This window comes from Octopus bimaculoides, chromosome 17, assembly GCF_001194135.2.
Source record: "Octopus bimaculoides isolate UCB-OBI-ISO-001 chromosome 17, ASM119413v2, whole genome shotgun sequence".
Classification (NCBI taxonomy): Eukaryota; Metazoa; Mollusca; class Cephalopoda; order Octopoda; family Octopodidae; genus Octopus; species Octopus bimaculoides.
The window spans coordinates 30,003,860-30,010,777 of NC_068997.1; positions in this window are offsets into that span (position 1 = coordinate 30,003,860).

Below are 6,918 nucleotides of genomic sequence, written 5' to 3' on the forward strand. Positions count from 1 at the left end.
CTACTACTACTACTACTACTACTACTACTACTACTACTGCTACTACTAATTTCACGGACCATCCGGCGTTTCGGTGCCAGCCATAAATATCTTCACACTCGGTAATAATATCCTCTTGTTTCCTTTTTTAATTTTTTCATTGATTTCAAGGTAATCTTGTCTATTTTGCTTATTTATTTTATCATCTCTTATGCTTCAGCTATTATTGTTATCGTTTTCAAATTCATACCTCTTATATTCCCATATGAGGTTGTGACTGCCCTGGTCAAAGCTATCAGTATGGACCGCCTGGTCAAATCTACCTGATTATCTTTTGAGAGATTTCCCCAAGGTACTACAAGCAGCAATGGAGGAGATTACTCCAGTTCACCACATAGTTTAATCGCTAAAGTAGGCGAAAAATTTCCTTTTTCTTCCTCTTCTACCGTCCTAACAACTCTGAGAGTAGAATGTATGAATGCAAGTGGACGGTAATTCCCCCTGGAAGCTTTGTCATCTACTCAATAAGTACAGGTAACTGGGTTTTGAGGAGGTAGCCATCAGAGAAACCAACATTTCCAAGAAACAATTTACGCGCCCGTTTTTGTTTAATTTGAAATCTCCACGTCTCTTTGTTGACCTGCAATGGGAAGCGGAATGGCAGTGTTGTTTGGGAAAGGACTGGATCTTGAGATCAGGCCAATCTTCCCAGAAGTGGTCAGCAAGTTGGTGGTTCTTGCCGTTGGAAGTAGCGAAAAGTGGTGCTTCCAGATCTGTGGCTATCAATTCTTCTCCAATAGAAGGGCGGCCAAATTTCTTCAGGCGTTGGGCGGTGTTCCTGAGAACATCTTCATTACACATCTGAACTGTGAGGCTGATAAGAGAAGATGCAAAAGTCTTGTAAACCTGCTCAGTCGTTTCCATATGACTGACAACTGGATTACCTGAATGCACCAATGTAGACATGGACGTCGGGCCATCTTGGTCTTATCTAGATAGATTTTTCTGTATTTTAGAAGAAGACAAGAATAGCATATGTTGTCCACAATTTAAAGTAGTCGGCTTCACAGAACACACATTTGTGATCTGTACGGTGGATGTAGATAAGCACCGTTGGCAGTGCTTGTATACTAGAAGCCGAATGCATCTTTCCCAGTGCGCCAAGCTTTCAGAGACATGTTAGTAAGTTAGGCGTCAGGAGTTGACAGGTGTTATCGTCTACAACTGATGATGGATGACTATAAAAAGGGCTCCTAGAATCGAGAATTTAGTAGAGTATTAGCGATAAAGAAATCTAGAGACCCAGTTACGAAGCTACAACAAGCATTTCGGAACGGGAGAGCAACCGACATGCTGGTGGCGAGATTGGTTCTTGATCTATTTTTCAAGCACGACGTTTGATTTGTCGAATCTAGGGAGTGTGCTGTAACGCATGAAGAAACAAAAGCTCTTGGATGCGCCTGAGTTGAAGAGGCACAATATGGCAACAACGCCACAGTTCGGTCTTTGGCGTGTTACGACGGGCTATTGCTACTCTTGTCTAGGCAAATATCAGTGGCATTCCAGCGGCACTTCGCTGAACTCTACGGGCGTGCGATTAACTAGAGATAGTGGTAGATTTTACCCTTTTCCCCTCACGACAGTCTGCCGCCGCTTATAGCTAGGTATGTGGAGTTTTTCGAAACAGCGGTATTACACGAATCAATGACGAGGGCGAAGTCTACCCTTTGAGTTTATATTCATATAACAGGCTTGTTTGGTGATTTATTGATAAATGTCTACCGCTATTTGCAGCAGGGTAGGAGAAATCCCAATCCGGTGAACCGAGGTGCGGTGGTGCTTCATTATCCTTTGACATTATCCTTGAAGTCTAGTGTTATTTCTCCATGTCTTATCTATTGTGGAACATCACGCCCTTTCAAAAGTCAGGTAAAATGGTTTGCAATTCTCAAATGAAGTTTTGTAAATACTTTAATCCAATATACCTCCAATAACTCTGCTGCCTTCGAATTTTTCATTTTTTTGTTTGTTCTTCCATTGTTGTTTGTGCTATTATGATGTTTTCATGTCTGTTTCTACCATTCATATTCTCTTCAACTTTTCTCAACCAATTAACTTCATCATCATGCACGACTGGTTGATCCTAGATCTAACCTCAAGCTGTACACTCTTCCTTGTTCGGTATGGCACTATGGTCTTGAATCTCTTTCTCTAACCTTTCGAACAATTTTTCGATGATTCAACTACATAATCCTGTTCTGTATAAATCATTCTGTATGTCTGACATATCTTGCTAGCTATCCTGATCTTGCAATAATTTTCTTCGACCTCTTCAATAGCAACTTCAATTCCTTTTCTGTGTATTTTGTATTTTCTTTCCAACTGATCTTTAATTCTAATGTTTTGAAGTTCATTGTTTCTCCAAATTTTAATCTATTCATATCGTTTCGCAATTTTGCAACCTTCTCTGCTATTTTTTTCTGAACCTTGGTTCTTGTTTGTGTCTTCTTGTCTGATGTTTTATTCTAAGATATTCAGCAGTTACACATGCAGCTTCTTTGAGCAGTTTATTCGTTTCAGTGATGTCAGCAGATTGTTTGTATCCTAATACTTTGTTGACTTGATTCGCCTTATCTCTCATTTTTTTTTCCTGTTTACGTTCTTCAAATTTGTTGGCTGTTCCTTCATTACCATCTGTTCCACAATTTCTTCTGCTATTTTGATTTCTTAATCTTCAATTCCTCTGCTTTTCAATTCTCTCCCAGTGATTTCTCTATCCATATTCAGTATCACGATGTTATTTCTGACAACTATATCCGGCCTGTTGGCCTTAATTTCCCTGTGTGTATTGGCATATCCCATAGTATCGCTGCTTTCTCATTTCTGTGACCTATTCTGGCGTGTGCTTATGCCATCTTTGTTCTGTTGCTATTTCATAGTGTGAATATATTCCTTCTTAGTCAAGATTGGGCAGCCAGAGACAATATGATTTATTGTTTCTTGTCCATCTCCACATATTCTGCAGTTACATGTTATGTTTTTTTTTATGTGTTGGGTAATTTCTGTTGTGGGTGAGGGGCTTTGGTCTTGTGCTGCAATCAAAAGTCCAGTATTTATCATGAAGGGGCTTTTCTTGCCATCGTTTTATCATGATCCGTTGCTGTTCTAGTCTTAGTTTGGATTTCATTTGTTTTACAGCTTTTGTTGTTTCTTCTTTTTCTTCATAGTTGTTAGGTAGTATGACTTCATGTTTGTATTTGTCAGCTTCCTTAAAGACTGAAAACAGTTTTTTGTTTTGTTCATTTTTTGTGACTATTTGTATTAGTTTTCTTTGCTTCTGAAGTAGATATTTTTGCAGTCCTATGATGGTTATTTTGCAATAGTATTCTAGCTGTATAAGGCCTCTACCACCTTCTATACGTAGTATGTATAATCATTCTATGTCAGATTTTGGGTGGTGCATCCTAAATCCTGTCATTATTTTCTTGTTTTCCATTATTTTTCTTGTTTTATTTTTCTTGTTTTTTTTATTTTGATTACTTCATTTAGTGTCCAGTTAAGGATATTGTAGCTGTAACTTATAACTGGGTCGGCTAAAGTGTTGATACCTATTATCTTGTTTTTCACATTGAGCTCTGTTTTCAGTATTAATCTAACTCATCAATAGTATTCCTTTTTATCTTCTTTTTCATTTGTGTGTGTTGTATCGTACCTAGTTCATAGGTTCCTAAATATTTATATGCCTGGCTTTTGTCTACTTCTCTTGTTTCATTAGCCTTATCTAGTGTGATGTTGCTACTCATAACTAGTTTTCCTCATTTGAAGAATGCTTTGGCACAATTTTTCTAAGCCAAATTTCATGTTTATTTCTATGGTAAATCCATGCTCTGCCTGTTGTAATGTTTCGAGGTGTTTACCATTTTTAGCGTACAGTTTTAGGTCATCCATATATAAGAGGTAGGTGATTGTTTTACCGTAACAGTTGTATCCGCATCCAGTTCTGTTTATCATGTCAGATAAAGGTGTCAGTGCCAAGCAGAAAAGGAGTGGAGAGAGCGTGTCGCCCTGGAATATTTTTCTTCTAATGGGGATGGTATTGGTTTTTATGAGTCCCTCTTGTGTTTGGAGCTGTGGCACTGTCTGCCATTTATTCATAGAGTGATTAATATATTTTATGATTATTGTGCTACCTTGTTCATGGCTAGTGTTTCTAGGATCCATGTGTGGGGAATACTATCAAAAGCCTTTCGATGCAGGCCATACTTAGACCTTTCTTCTTTCTGCGGCTGTCTTCAGTTATAGCTTTATTGAACACTAGTTGGTGTACCCGATAATTCCCGGGAGTATAGATGTTCTATTGAAATGCCTTATTACTCTGATATAAGAAAGTAATTTCGTTATAATTTCTACAAAAAGTGTATTTTCCGTCACGAAAAAGTACAAAAAACAGTCTGCTGGAGGAAGGAGAAAATTGACGAGAGAGGTCTTCGGAGGTTGGCGAGAAAGATTGTCGGATGTTGGTGAGAGAGGTTGTCGGAAGTTGGCGAGAGGCAAAGACATTATTCTGCTTAGGAGATGTATAACTGCTGTCATTCACAGAAATGAAGTCTTTAAGGTTTAAGATTCAAATGAAGGAAGTGCAATATTAACGTTTAGCAGTTCAAAACTGTGAGTAATGAAATGCAGAATCAGGTCGGCTAATCGTGAGAATCAGATATTGATCGCTTCGCTAAAATCTGCAGGTGGTATGGGTTATTTCCCTTGGGTTGTTTAAATAAAATATTAGTAATATGTAGAAGATAGAAGGATCCATTGGAAGTGCCCTATTATCGATTTTTTTCAGCAATCTAAGTATGTCAAGAGGTTTCCAGACATGAGTTCTACTCACGTGTCAAATAAAGTATAAAAGTGATATTGTCTGCAAAAATTAGAAATAGGACACACAAAAAATCAGTATTCAAAGTAATCGAACATGAACAATGAAATGAGTTATTTTCCTGGAGTGTTTAAAAACATATTGTACAGGTGCTATGGGTTATACCCCTTAGGTGTTTAAAACATTAGTGATATGAGTCAGATAAAAAGGTCCCTTTCAGGGGCCGTATTATCGAATTTTCAACAATCTAAGTATGTTACGAGGTTTCCAGACATGAGTTCTACTCACGTGTCAAGTTTCATCAAAATATGTTCTTGTCAGATATTTTAACCAGAAGTTGGGGATCTTATCAGGTGTTATCCAGTTATTTAGTTTGTGCCTGGGTGACCTCTTCAGTTGTTATAGGGGTCCAGAGTTGTTCAGGTGCTGAGTTCGTTGTTTTAATAGTCCTTTTCTGAGGTTGTTCCTTTGCCGACCATATTTCTTTCGAAAATTCTTCCACTTCTGCTGTTGGTGCTGCATTGGTATCTATTTTATTTTTGCCAAGCTGGAGTTAAACTGTTTGTTTTGTTCAAAGAAACGTTGGCGTTTCTCATACCGGCGGATCCTTTGTGCTTTGGTAAGGATATCTTGCTTTAGCTGTTCTTTTACCTCAAGTAAACCTATTTCTGTAATGTTGTATTTGCACAGTATTTTTGTTCTTTTCTTGTTGCTTAGTAGTGTTGATTGTCTACTAGTTTCGTTAAGGATTAACAGATCCTTTCTCTTGTTTTCTATTTTTTTCTGGATATTATTTATCCACAGGGTTTGTTTGGGTGGTGGTACTCCTGTTTGGATGGGTTTGAGGGAGTATCCAGCTTCATTTGTGACCACAGTGGCTGCTGCATATATTATGTCATTTAGTTCGGTGACATTGACATTTGTTTCTGTGGCTATTAGTTCTGTGGCGGCCAGGTTCATGCTATTTATAATTGACGCTGTTTTAGTATCAATTTTAATTTGTGGGAGGTACAATCGGTAGTCCATACTGAGATCTGTGGCTTTCAGTTCTTTGATTATGCTCATTTTTAGAGTATCATAGTCATTAGGTTCCCCTTCAATGTTTCCAGGTTTTAGATTTGTTTTTCCTTCCTTCCCATTCATATGTTTGTCTGTGGTGTTCTGGTTTGGTGTCTTTTGCTCATCATTATACATTGCTACTGTCTGGGTTTGTTGTCTTCTGTTGTTTACTTCGCTTTTGTTGGAAATGTTACGTCTGTCTTTGTGTTTTACAGTCCCAGTGCTTATGATATTATTTGGCATTGATGTGTGGTTACTATCTACGTTTTCCTGATGTATTTTTCCTTTTAAGTGTTATATTTCTATTTTTGATATTTTGTTTTGTTTTGAGAATATATATTCATATGTTAGCTAGTTTATTAGGGTTCATTGCTGTATCTAAGTCTTTATTTAGGTTATTTTTCTTCCGGGTTTCATATGTATATGTTGTGGTGTTTTCGTTCTTTGGGTAGAGCACTGCTCTAAAATATGCGTAGAGGATTGAAATATATTCCTCACGTGTCCATTTATGCTTTTTTGATTTTACTTGCGCGACATGCGGCCCTTTATTCTGACGGTCATCATTTTCGTAGGGCCCGTTCATTCCTGGTGTTAAATTGTTTTGCATATGTAGTTTTTCGTACTTTTTGTGTAACAAGCTTAAAGTACGTACTTCCCGAATATTATTCTTGGGTTGAATAATACCGGTATTATCTAATCTATTAAAAAAATTAGCACATGGTGTTTGGGAAAGGAGATGATCTGGTGCTGATGGGATCGTAATGTGGCGGGTGTGTTTACATGTACTGTGAGAGCAGTGGAGATGATATACAGTTAAAATACATAATTTCATTTGGAAAATAGAAATAAATTTCATTGAGTATTACTTACTCGGATATAGTCTAACCCTTTGTCAGCTATTTTTAGTTCCATGTGATGTCTTTATTCCCGATGTTTTTGGAGAGATTTCTTCTTCTTCTTCTTCTTCTTCTTCTTCTTCTTCTTCTTCTTCTTCTTCTTCTTCT